The sequence below is a fragment of the Microcaecilia unicolor genome, chromosome 4 (genome assembly GCF_901765095.1).
Source record: "Microcaecilia unicolor chromosome 4, aMicUni1.1, whole genome shotgun sequence".
NCBI lineage: Eukaryota > Metazoa > Chordata > Amphibia > Gymnophiona > Siphonopidae > Microcaecilia > Microcaecilia unicolor.
The window spans coordinates 93,026,446-93,038,670 of NC_044034.1; positions in this window are offsets into that span (position 1 = coordinate 93,026,446).

The window sequence follows — 12,225 nt, forward strand, 5'->3', positions numbered from 1 at the left end:
GCTGATAGTTCTTAATGTCATTCAACTAGAAGATCTTTTAGAGTCCAGAAACGTCTTTAGTTGAGATGGTTCAAAAAAAACATATTTTGTCCCAGACAGGCGAATCAAACATTTACAAGGGTAGGCCAACATAAATGTTGCACCTAATCCCTTGACTTCGTCTCTCATAAGTAAAAATTGTTTTCTCCTTTGTTGTGTAATCTTTGCCACTTCCGGGAACATCCACACTTTCTGGCCACAAAATGTTTTAGAAGAATATTTAAAATACAATTTCATCAACATATTTATATCTTGTTCGAAAACTAAAGTTAGAATCAGAGTTCCTCTGGATGTGATCTCATCCATAGATTCCTCCAGAGCAGCTGTTAAGTTTTGAATGTCAATAGCGGGTATAGTTTTCACTGGTTCTGGAACTTCTCTATTTTTTGGAACATTTGGCAAATAATAGACTTTACTACAGGGAGGTATATCTGTTGAAGATAAATTCAGTATTTCTTGAAAATACTTCTTAAGAAAATAACGGGATGTCATAATTGACGATATAGGAAAATTAAGTAGTCTCAAAGTCAGTCGTCGATTGTGATTTTCTAATTGTTCTAATTTCCGTGCTGAAAAAACTTTATCTTTAACCAAAGTATCCACTACCATTTTCACAGAGTTAACCTCTTCTTTTAGTTGACCTATTTGATTAGCATGATCTTGTTTTATATTATCTAAAGAGTCAGACATAATCGTCAATTTACTCACTATCATAAGCATTTGTTTAGTGGAATTCGCCACCTCTTCCGTCAGTTTCTGGACCGCTTGCCAAATGACTTCCATTGTCACCTCCTTGAGCACTTCCTGCTCCTCGATGTCTCCCTCTGCTCCTCGAGGGGAAGCACCGCCGTGCGAACTTGGACTAAACACTTCGGAATCAGTCCGGTCCGCAACTTCCAACCTGGAGGCAGCAGGGCAAGGTGGTGGATTCAGCATAGGCGGCGATAAAGAAGTTTCCGGCCCCAAAGTCGGCGTCGCTCCCTCGACGTCGCTCACAGCAGGGCTCGCCGATCCTTGTCCAGGAAGTAAGCTTCTCACGTAGCGGTCAATTGTTTGCTGGGCGGGGGACGACGTTAGGGGTATCGGCAGCAATCTCCTTGTCGTCCCTTTTCTTTTAGTGTGTGGCATTTTAATTTTCAAAAGGAAAACAGACCCGAGGAATCACCCGCTAACACAGAGAACGCTGAGAGACCAGCTAGGACGCCATCTTTCCCAGCGAGTATTTCTTTTATACATGTTTCCTGTTCTTCTAGTTCTACTTTTTTGACTGAAGGTTTTCCCACAGTTTGTACAATTAGATGGTCTTTCTTCAGTGTTGGATCCCTCTGGTAATGTCTCTGCTAGGAGGTCAGGTATGGGCTCACTATCTTGACACTTCTGGTAGGCTGCACACAGCTTGCACCATAGCTGTGCGATTTGCACAGGCCTTTAACATATTTACATGAAAGATACGCTGTTTTCTATCTTGAAAGTCCATAGATGTAACATAGTTTGTATCATTTAGGCACCTTATTTATTTATTTATTTATTTAATTGCATTTGTATCCCACATTTTCCCACCTATTTGCGGGCTCAGTGTGGCTTACATGACCTTGTAAGATCCCGCCCAATTAGCCTGAAGTTTATTCTGATGAACTGGGACTAAAACAAGTACCTGCTGGCCCTCATAAAACTCTTGATTTGGGCGTTACGATCATACCAGGTCTTTTGCTTAGTTTGGGCTGCTTACAAGTAATCTCTCACAAAGCCCACAAGTTCTTCTAACCTCTGCCGCATATTAACTACATATTCAATTACAGGGGTGTCAGAGGTGTCCACTTTCCCCTCCCAATGTTCTCTTATTAGGTTAAGGGGCCCTCTCACCCTCTGGCCATAAAGCAGCTCAAATGGGGAGAACCCTGTAGACTCCTGAGGTACTTCTCTGTATGCAACAGTAGGTAAGATAAGTATTTTTCTTGTCCCGGTCTCCTGTGTCTTTAACATATGCTTTAATATCACATTAAATCTCTCCACCAACCCGTTAGTTTCAGGGTGATATGGTGTGGTACGTACAGATTTCACTGCACAGTGTGCCCACGGGTTCTGGATCAACTCGGACATAAACTGTGTCCCTTAGTCTGAGAGTATTTCTTGTGGATATCCTACCCTTGAAAATATTTCTAGCAGGGCAGTGGCAATTTTCTCTGTTTCTATGGAGGATAAGGCTACCGCTTCAGGATATCTGGTAGCAAAGTCCACCACTATCAATATATATCTTTTCCCAGTCCAGCTAGGGACAGCTAGAAGCCCCACAGCTATTCTCTCAAAGGGCTCACTGATAATGGGTAAAGGTTTCAGGGGAGCTCAGGGGTGATCTTGGGTCTTACCCACTCTTTGGCATGCATCACAGGTTCGATAATAGTCAGCTATGGCTTGAGATACTCCCGGCCAATAGAAATTCTGGGTCAATCTAGTGTGTGTGCATGTCCCCCCCTGATGTCCGGTTAGTGAAATATGTGCAATCTGTAGGAGTTGTTCTCTGTATGTTATATGAAATGTAACAGTTCAGTCAAGTTCGGTTCATGATGGTCTTGCATAGAGATTTGTTCTCGTTGCAGTTCAGACTTCTGTCTCATTCATGTCCAACAGTACCACAGAAACACGTTAAAGCATTATATGGTATTTTGCCTGTTTGCACGTGCTAAAAAATTTTGACAAATATTTTTCAGAGGGGACAAGTCATGAGTTGAGTGTGAGCATTCATGCATTATTCAACTAGTGTGCACATTAACTGGATAACGCAGAGTTAACGCAGAAGCACCTAGCGCTTCCTGAATAGGAGGCAGTAAGTGCTCCTCCTTTAAGCAGGACTGTGTACTGACACTAGCATTTTAACATGGCACTTTCCCATATGCTAAGCCCAGAATTAACACAGCAATTATGGGGGAGGTTAAATGTTTAGTTACAGGTCATGTGTTACTAGTATGACCTGTAACTAAACATTTAACCTCCCCCATAATTGCTGTGTTAATTCTGGGCTTAGCGTATGGGAAAGTGCCATGTTAAAATGCTTTCTTAGGGGTAATTCTATATAGTAAACCAAAAGTTAGGCACCTAACTTTCAGCACAGAAATGGAAGTAACTGGTAACTAGTGCCAAAATGGGGGGGGGGGGGGGGGAAATGGTAGTTAGGTGCCTAAGGAGCTAATTTTCAAAGCACTTAGACTTACAAAGTTCCATAGGTTACTATAGGTATCATTTTCAGAAAAAAAACATCCAAAAAGTGGAATTAATCTGCATTTTGATGTTTTTCTCACAAAAACGTCCAGATTGGTATTTTCAAAACCAATTTTTTTTACATTTTTCCCTATAAAGTCCATCAGAAGTGTGTTCAGATCACAAGGGGGTGTGTCAGAGGTGTGTTAAGGGCGGTATCTGGGCGTTCCTAACACTTGGATGTTTTTCTGCCATAATGGAAGAAAACAAAAACATCCAGGGCTAAAAGTTGGATGTTTTGGTCTAGACCTGTTTTATTAATGAACTAGTAAAAAAGGCCCGTTTCTGTGAGCAATGAAACGGGCGCTAGCAAGGTTTTCCTGCGGCAGTATCGTGAGGTGTTTGGAGGGCAGCGCTGGGAGGGCGCAGGACGGCAGCGTCGGGAGGGTGCAGGTGGGTAGTTTTTTTGTGGAGGGCGCCAGCTTCAGGGTCCCGGGGGATCAGGTGTTCGGACGGCACTCCTCCCCCTGCGTAGCGGTGTTTGTCGCTGTCCGTCGGTGGGGGGTGGAGGCCCTGCGTAGGTCGCTGTTTCTAGCTGTGCGTCGGGGGGGGCGTCAGAGGGCAGTGGAACTGCCGATTGGCTGAGTGTCATAGCCCCGCCCTCCATGTCATCATATTGTGATGCGAGGGTGGGGCAGACACTCATGGGATCTTGCAACTACAAATTTACATTTAGAATGTTGGGGTTGTGAATTATGTGTGGATAGGGCGTGGCTGAGGGCGGGTCTATGAGTGAGAGTGAGTGGTGATGACAGCCTAGAAGACTACAGGGCTTCAGTGTTTCCCTGCCACACAGTGAGGTTCAGAACGTTGGAGGTGAGAATTATTTATATAGATAAGCCACAAAAAGTTCCCTAAATGACCAGATGATCACTGGAGGGAATCAGGGATGACCTCCCCTTACTCTCCCAGTGGTCACTAACCCCCTTCCCACCCCCCAAAAATGTGATTTAAAACATTACTTACCAGCCTCAAGTCCGTTCAAGCAGCATGCAGTTTCATGGAGTAGTCTAGTGATGGGTGCAGTGCACTGCAGACAAGTGCACCCAGACCCATACCTCTCCCTACCTGTTACATTTGTGGTGGAAACTATGAGCCCTTCAAAACTCACTAGAAACCAACTGTGCTCACATACAGGTGCCCCCTTCACCCATAAGGACTATTGTAGTGGTGTACAGTTTGGGGTAGTGGGTTTTGGGGGGCTCAGCAGACAAGACAAGCAATAGTGAGATATGTACCTGGAAGCATTTATTTGAAGTCCATTGCAGTGCCCCCTAGGGTGCCCCATTGCACTCTTGGGATGTCTGTGTGGCCAGTCCACTAAGAATGTTGACTCCTCCTACATCCCAATGGCTTGACTTTGTGTGTTTTTCACGGATGGTTTTTTTTTTTTTTCAAAAGTGGACCAAAAATATAAACACACAGAGCACAAAAACATCTAACAAATAGCCATTAAAAAATAGTTGTTTTTCTGATTTGAAAATGGCTATATTCCCCACTTGAATTTCGGATGTTTTTAGCAAAACGTCCAAAGTTGGACTTAATGCCCCTCCATGTAACTTTGTAAGTCTAAGTGCTTTGAAAATACGCCTCTAATACTTTGGTGCCATTTTATAAATGGCCACCTATGTGTTCTAGCATGTAACTGCAAAGGGGACATTCACATGGGAGGAGCATGGGCAGGTCCTGCGCATTCTATTACAATGTGCGCTTTATTAAATACTGTTAGGCGCCTAACTGCTGCTGCATTTAGGTGCTCACATTTAACAGAGCAGACTAATGCTAGTGTTCTATCATGCATTAGGTGCACAAATTTGCTATTATAGAATGCTAGCTTAGCACTTAGATTTTGATTGCCTAACTTTTAGCACCCTTTATAGAATTACCCCCACTATGGACATACTTTTTTCTCATTTTTATTCATTAGAATTAGGGGGCCCTTTTACTAAAGGGTGTTAAGCCTAATGTGTGTTTAGCATATGAAAAAGGTTTACTGTAAATTGCCTTAAAGTGTTTTGTGGTAGTTTGCCAGTTTGCAGAGACTAGTCGCACATTATTTATTTATTTAAAAAAATATATGTTGGGGAGGGAGCATGTCACGTGCAGGGAATGGGCATGGAAGCATTTTCCAGCTAGTATGTTCATATTAGCATGCGCTAGCTGGATAGCAGAGACTTAACAGCTGAACACTTTTAGTGCGTCATAAATAGAAGGTGGTAGGTGTTTCCTGCATTAATTGTTTTTGCAAGTCCCACACACTAATGTAAAAATTAACATGGGACCTGCAAAAAAAAATATTTTAAAAACCCTAAATACTGCCATGTTAAATCTGGGCTTAGCACACAAGAAGTTTCTGTGTTAAAATGCATTAAGGCCATATTTTAACATATTTTAGTAAAAAGGCCCCTATATCATTAAGTTACACTGCTTGTTTCATTTACCCCCAGGCACCTTCAGTTGATTATCTGCAAGTTTGCCCTTTGGTAAAGAGCATGCTGAAGTTATTTCTGCTGATTTCCAAGCTCTGAAATTTCTATTAAGAAATATATATACATTACATATTTAAAAAAATATCTTCATATACAGAAAAATAACATGTTGGAGTGTACTGTTAGGGTAGGTTTTTTTTTGCAATATTAAACATGCATTTCTCTGAGGACAAACAGGCCATCGTGTTCTGTCAGCTGGTTTTGGGTGACAGCATCGAAGGAGCCCGGTGCGAACACTGACTAGCAAGATCAAGAACTTTCTAGCAGTGTCCCACCATGTATGTGCTGGTGCCTTCCTGTCCTGGTCCCTCGGTCTTTGTTTTTCTGCAAAGCAGAGAGGATGCATCTTTGTGTTCTCCACAAGTGCGATTTGCGCTTTTTTTCTTTTGCCTTCCCGTCGGGTTTTCAAGTTCTCTCAAATAATTTTTCTCTTCTATTTTACCCTTTCTTCAGTTTCCGTCTTAATTTCTTTTAGCTTTTTGTCCTTTAAAGTTTCCTTTACTTTTCTCATATTGCGAGGCCCTTTTAGGCCGGACCCAATCTTGATTTGAACACTGCCCCCTTTTTACTGGTTCAAAATTGAGGCATTTAAGTTGGCCACAATCCTTTTCTTGATGTCTAAGAAGAACCTCAGTGGCTTCAAGAGGTGCGCCCAATGTGATTGCGTGATTTCTGTGACGGACCCACACAACTGGTGCCTTGGACGTGATCATGAGCCTAACTTGTTCTCTCTGTTTGCAAGTGCAGCTGAGGACACAAGACCACTTACCGCCTCCTGTTTAGGAGGTGCTGTGTTCTTGCGTTAACTGTACATTAGTCAGGTAGCGCATGATAAGTATAATGTGCTAGCTGGCTAATGCTTCAACTTCCATTCCCTCCAACAGAAAATTACTGAAAAATTTAGCAATGTGCATTTTAATAATTCAGAAAAAGGAAAACTACTACAAAACCCTTTAATGCAGTTGTGCGGTAGCCTGTTTCCACATGTTAACCACACTGGAAAGGCTTAATGCCATATAGTAAAAGGGCCCCTTAGTGCATACAAAACTGATCTAATGTCAAAAAATTGATATGAGCATGTTAAACATTTTTATTAATGTGGATATGTGTTTCAACAATTTTTTATTGATGAGGTCACATGGTATACAATTCCATCTCAGTCAATATAAATCGTATAACAGCAAAGTCTAGTACATATTACTAAACTTGAAATGTCCATCATCAATGTTTTCTAAACTTTTCTCCCCTATCCCTTCCTTCTTGTCTACTCCTATATCTATAATGTGTACATGTATAATTACCGTGCAGTTGCATAACTATTAACAATAAACTTTTATATGAAACTCCAATATTTATAACTCGTGTTTTACTCAGTGTATTATCCCAACAATATTTACTGGTGGGTCCTCTTAATGTGCTCCTTCAAAGGATTGTTCTCCTATCTAATAATACACATGTCCCTCTATTATGCATTGAACATTACCCTTCCCACTCCTATACCCCCCCTCCCCTTAATATGGATATGTGAAACAAACACAATCCAATAATTGGGGAGTGGGAAGACCAAACAAACTGAAAATGAACCCTATTCACACCTCTTGCTTCAGGTAAAACTTGGATTTTTAAGACCCCCCTTAGACTGGGACCTTAATATTGATTTGGAAAGATAATGAATTAAATTTGAAATCTAAGTCCATATATAGACAATATTAAAATAATATATAGAACCACTCCATCCAATCTTCCTTTCATTCTAGGTAGAAAACACACTAACATCAAAATTCATATCACAAGACATTAACAAGGTAAAATAGGTAATACATAAAAAAAAAATCTACAATGGATGAAGGTTTTGAACAAAAAAAAATTCCATCCTCTATCTTAGCAAATCTGCAAAATACTGAAGAGGCAATGTGCAACTGTTAACACAAAGATTGGGCAAAAGAAATACAGCAGGGAAACTAGTTGGCTCAACAAATTTTTTTTTTTAAGTCTAGATATAAAAATGTGGTTTCCAAATGTGTGTGTGTCCAAACTTGTCTTGGCAATTGTTCCTCAAGCCAACATTTTTCAGCATGTAACTGCTTGCATCAGGTGAAATTTTACCATGTAAATAAAGCTGGAAAACACATATGCACAATCATCTAGAAACAAAAATACAAACTAACAAATCAGACACAGAACATCAATAGAAATTAAATAATAATGAAGAAAGACCAACTGTGACATTACCTTATAGATTATACCAACTCACTAATGGTAGTATGGACAGTCCACTAAAAGATAATACTGTAAAATAAGATCAACAATAGAAGTAAGGTGGAATGTAGAAGCTTAAACAATTAAATTTTAAAAGATAAAAATCAGTCATTCCAAGGATCATCTAGTGCTGATCTCAACTTCATATGGCCATAAACATGAACTTTAAAAGGGCCAAATGATACAGGTCTCTAACCAAATAAGAGCCAGGATGGGGACATATATGGACTTCAAAGGATTAGACCCAACTGTTCCAATGAGATATTGCTGCTCTTTGAATTTCTCCAGGCAAATTCAGTCCATCATAAAAACACTTATTGAAAAAAATAGTGTATCTATTAATTTTTGGAAACACAAAATATACTATGGAACAATCTGAAAGTAAAAGTAACACTATAAGCCATATTTAAACATGCAGGGAGGTAGCAACAAAAGACTGCATTTTAAGCTGAAAAAAAATGATAAAGAACATTAAAAAATAACCGAACCATTGACTAAAATGATTGTTTTAACCCTTCCCTCCTGGGCAGAATCCCCTAGAGACACATTCTTGGTGTGAGAGGATATTACATCCCCTGGAGGGCAGGTGCTGGCTACAGGATTGCTTCCTGCTTCACCCCCCCTACTTAAAAATAACAATACTGAAGAAGTAGGGGTAAAGCAGGAAGCAGTCCTGTAGCTAAGACTTGCCCTCCAGGGGATGTAATATCCTCTCACACTGAGGATGTGTCTCCAGGATGTGGGCAAACCTGGGTCCAGGAAATTTCAAGCGATGGTCACTTAATGATCTCAAGAGGCATGTAGGAGTGTAAGGTATAGTTAAAGAGTTTAGATATTGGGGAACCCCCATTTTAAATGCTTTAAAAGGGAGAAGGAGAATTTTTAATTTAATACAAAATTCAACGGGAAGCCAATAGCATCTTGGAGTATAGGAGTTATGTGATTAGACTTATGCAAATGGCATAATAGCCACATGGTCATATTTTGGAGTTTGTAACATTTTTAGAGTAAATAAGGGAACACAGAAGTAAACGGCATTACAATAATCAAGCCAGACATTAGCAATGAAAGGAATCAGGGTCAAAGTAGCTTCTAACAGCATGGGAGTTGTCTCAAAATAAAGAAACCCATTTTAAATATAGAGGCTTCTTGTGACAAAAAAGAAAGTTGATAATTGAGAGTGATCCCTAGATAATGAAAAGAATCTATGGAGGTTATTGTAGTGCGAAGATTAGGAAGATCAAAGGACGGTTGAGAGGGCCAGCCAGTGAACCAACAGGCAGTGGTCTTCTCACAATTCAAGACAAGCCAATGATCTGTCAGTCATTGAGCAACAGAATCAAGGCAAACCTGTAGACTTGCCAGGGTTCACTGAATCAGTATGATGGATTAGTAAAATATCATCTGCTTAAAAATTAAAAGAAAAGGCCCTTTTTTGGATAATGGTCACCAAAGGGTTCGTAAAAAGATTAAAGAGAATTGTCAATATGATAGACCCTTGTGGCACTCCACATAAAAGGGTTTTCGTAGTTGAAGTAGTAGTAGAAGTAACAACTTTACATATTTGATCCTTCAAAAAAGATTCAAACCACTGAAGAACAGTACTCGACAGACTAAGTGAAGAGAGGCAGAAAAGCAACAGTGAATGATTAATAAGGGCAATGTAACCTTGGTACAGTTTAGAATACAACTCATTAAGATAAGATGGTCTTGGTACTACATCCAGATCTAAAGCCAGACTGATGTGGCTGGAAAGCTAATATCTTATCTGCAAATTGATTAAGTTGGGAAAAGACAACCTTCTCTACAATCTTAGAGTGGAAACACGAATTGGATACAGGATGATAGGGGGCAGGATGGAGGAGATAAGAAAGGTTTTTTTTTTTTTTTTCAAATAGGCTGAAAAACTGCCAACTTCCATTGAGGAGGAAGACAACCTACCAACCAGAGGTGAGACTAAGGTTTATCTGAGGTAGAACAAGAGGGAGCAACTCAAGATTAGCCATGGTCAACCAGGATGAGGGAAGTAGATCTAAGGAACAAGTGCTCTTTTTCATAGATGAAATCATCTTGGTAAGTGACACCAGGGTTTGGGCTTCAAGGAGGACCATATAAGTAGAAGAAGAGATAATTGATCTTTGAGATGAAAGACCAGGTAGAAGGGATTGAGTAACAAAAGAGGTCTGTAATGTGGCAATCTTAGAATAGAAATAATCTGAGAGACTCTACAGATGGCATTAGCTGAACTGTTTGAATGGTAGGAGCTCCAGACAAAGTCCGGAAGATGGAATAAAGTTCTTTGGTAGGATTTACAGCCTTCAAGATCTGAGAAGAGAAGTATGATTTCTTTGCCTGGAATTCGTTGCCAGAGAATGTGGTAAAGGCGGTTAGCTTAGCGGAGTTTAAAAAAGGTTTGGCCCGCTTCCTAAAGAAAAAGTCCATAGTCCATTATTAAATGGACTTGGGAAAAATCCACTATTTCTGGGATAAGCAGTATAGAGTGTTTTATACTTTTTTGGGATCTTGCCAGGCATTTGTGACCTGGATTGGCCACTGTTGGAAACAGGATGCTGGGCTTGATGGACCTTTGGTCTTTCCCAGTATGGCAATACTTATGTATTTAAGTGATAGTTGAAATGCTGGTGCCGATATCTACACAGTTGAAGAGCTGAGTGGGTTTGCGTTTTCCTCCAGAGATGTTTGGCCTGCTTTAATTGGCGCTTAAGAAGTCTTATGCCTTTATGATACCATGGTTGTTTATAAGGTAGGACAGAGGAGAACCAAGCAGGAGCAAAAGAATCTAAAGTATTGGCAATAGAATTCCAATAGTGCAACTGGTCCAATAATGATTCTGGAAAATAGGGGTAAAAAGAAGGGAGGGACAGAGGGTTAGCATAACAAGTATGTTTAATAGGCTGTAAAACTATGTTGGGTGATTGCAGAGAGAATAAAGGAAGTAGAGAGAATTTAAAATAAAGGAAGTAGAGAGAATTTAATCCAATAATACTCAACCATGAGATAGGAGTTAAATGCGACAGACAAAATTAAGGAGAGTCATGGGTGAGGACTAAATCCAGAGTATGGCCCCCCTGGTGATTCAGACTCACTGCCGAAGATCTAAATCCACAAGAAAAGAGGAACTCTGGGCTGAGAAGGGGCATCTACATGAAGATTAAAATTTACTACGAGTGGGGAGGGCAAACTCATAGCTGCATCGACCAATGCCTGAACGCATGAGTTCCATTGATCTGATGTCAATGAAGGGGGACAATAAAAAATCACTAGATGAAGTGAGGTGGAAGCACAGAATTTGGCCATGAGAACTTTTGGATAATGAAGGGCATGTCTAACTTCTTGAAGCTGTAAAGAGACCTGAACAATAATTGCAAGGCCTCCAACCCCGTTTAGAGGATTGAGACTGGGAACATACCTCATAACCTGAGCGCAGGCATTGATACAAATAACGTTTTTCTTAGTGATTTGAATTTGAAGATTTTAAAATGGTTCCAGAGGTGATCATCGAAATTATAGACTGCTAAGTTTGACGACAGAAGGCATTAATTGATAGGCACCTATATGCACAAGGCACTATTCTATAAGGTAGCACCAAACTGCCATAGTGCCTAACTGCAATGGTTGGAGCATGAGTGGGTCATGGATGTCTCCCAGTTACACATGTAGTTTATAGAATACTATAAATTACATGCACACCAATTTATGGTTGCCATTGACATGGCGTAAGAGGGCACACCAATGCTGACATGCTAGTATTCTATTATGGAATCTTGGTACCAAGATGGCATTACAGAATTGGCACTAAGCACAGGGCATTGGGATGCCTAGATTGAAGTGCCAGTTTATAGAATTGCCTCAATAGTGTATAGTACTTACTATAATAACTTCAACATCAACCTTTTCATGTTGCATTAATGTTCTGTAAGGCCATGAATCCTGTTGTCACCCATAGAAGACAACCTTGTGCCTTCTATAAACCCAGATGCACACTCACAACTGAAAAGCCTACACCATGGCACACAGGACAATCAGTTAAACTGTTTCATTTTTTTTCTGTATGTTTGTATATGTAACTCTGTTTTGCCTGGATTAGACTTAAGTGGACTAAACGTTTGTTGGTGGGCCAGGGCTGGAACAAGTATTCACCTTGAGACCTTTGGAACACAAG